General features: G+C 38.8%; 1 protein-coding gene across 4 annotated transcripts in view; it reads right to left on the reverse strand.

The window, feature by feature from the left end:
- Nucleotides 1-1,913, reverse strand: part of Eloc (elongin C) — a 20,686-nt gene that overhangs the window by 2,439 nt on the left and 16,334 nt on the right. The gene's annotated exons all lie outside the window — the stretch shown is intronic.

A 1,913-nucleotide genomic window follows, 5' to 3' on the forward strand; every position in this document is an offset into this window, starting at 1 on the left:
ATAAAAAGTAAAGTAAAACTCTATGTTCTACTTTACCCAGCTCTTCCTCTTCTTGGTATCTTTTGGAAAGAGTTAAAGAGCATCATATCACAGTGATATATACACACCCATGTATTTAGTAGCATAGTTTATAACAGCTGAATCCTAGAAACAGCCAATATGCCCATCAATAAATGATTTGATTTGGAAAAAAAAAATACAAAATATGGACATCATACAAATGATCTCATTTCTCTGAAAAACTTGCTAGTTTGTTTAAAAATGGGAAGGCTCATGGAAAGTATGACAGACTTTGCAGGTGAAGTAACACAGTCAGAGTTGCTTGAAACACTAACAGAAAGGGAGATCCCAGTGAGAAAGCTCAGTAGTATTTGCTTAGGCAAGCTTACACAGGCACAGGGGACTGCGGTGGTTCGATCCCCAGTACCACATGCCAAGATAGCCCTGCCCTCAGGGTGGGCTGAGCAGGCCAAAATAAAATACAATAAAATAAAATAAAGGGAGGATAGGTACAGATGAAACGAAGATATGATGGACAAAACATTAATAACTATAAAAGTTGGCTCATGGGTATATGGAAGCTTAATACACTATTCTATTTAATATTTCCATACTAAAAAATACAGGAAGGGAACTGTAATGGACACTAAATAACCAACACAACACTGAAACAAATTAAAAATTAGAAGTTTCACAAAGCTCAATTTATAAACTTATTACAAAAATATATGCAGTAAATTAGGGCTGGGGAGATAGCTTGGTAGTCAAAGCACCTGCATGGCAAGTGCAAGAAGGACCCAGGTTCAATCCCTGGTACCACACATACCATGATGGTCCCAACCCCCAGGCATGTTGACCTAGCCAGTGAAACAGGGCATGGTGGCACATGTCTGTAATCCTAGAGCTAGGGTGGTTGAGACCAAGCTGCACAGGGAAAAGATTTAAAAATAAATAAAATAAAAAATCTGGCAGCACAATGAAGTACTACTTCATATTCATGAGGAAAGCTACAACCCAAAAGAGCCAGGGATGTTCCACAGTGGTAGAGCACATGTCTAATGCATAAGATCCTGGGTTCAATCCCCCAAGTACTGGGGGGTGGGGAATACACGCACACAACCAAAAAAGGAGAAAATAACAAATATTGGCCAGGACATGTTCTTTAAAACAAACAAGGAGCCAGGGAGATGGCTCAGTGGAATAAGCGCTTCCCTGGCAAGCGCAAGGGCCTGAGTTCAATGCCTGGTTCCGCAAAAAACAAAACAAAAAAACGTAAAAAAACACCTCTGTTGGGTGCTGGTGAGATAGTTCTGGGGTCTAAAGCACCTGCTTAGGCAAGCACAGGGATCACAGTTGATCCCCACACCATGTGTGGCACCAGCCCTGCCGCCAGAGCGGGCTGAGATGGCCACGAAGAAAAAAAAAAGAAATCTCTACTATGCTATCTATTGGTAAACACATAACATGATTCTGTTATGGAAATGTTTTAGTGATTCCTCTACAAGTTAAATCTATGAATGATCAAGCAATTTCTACAAAGAATATACACAAAAGACATCAAAAAGGTATTCATACAATCTGTACCTGAATGTTCATAGCTACAATACTCATCACAGCCTAAAAGGTAGAAACAACTCCAAAATTCATTAACTAAAGAACAGATATACAAACGTGGCATATTTACCCAAAAGACTATTACTCAGCAATAAAAAGGACTGAAGTACCACTGCTACACATGCTATCCACCCCACTGAGGAATCTTCCAATCATTAATGGCAAGTAAAAAATACCAGACACCTTGTACAGCAATTAACCACTAAGAAGAATATATGCAGTGTATTATTTGAAACTGTACTTTCGATTTGATTTGAAACTGTCTCATTGCTATATGTTTATCAATAAAACTTTGAAAA

The sequence above is a fragment of the Octodon degus genome, unplaced genomic scaffold (assembly GCF_000260255.1).
Source record: "Octodon degus isolate 3935 unplaced genomic scaffold, OctDeg1.0 scaffold00091, whole genome shotgun sequence".
Taxonomy (NCBI): Eukaryota; Metazoa; Chordata; class Mammalia; order Rodentia; family Octodontidae; genus Octodon; species Octodon degus.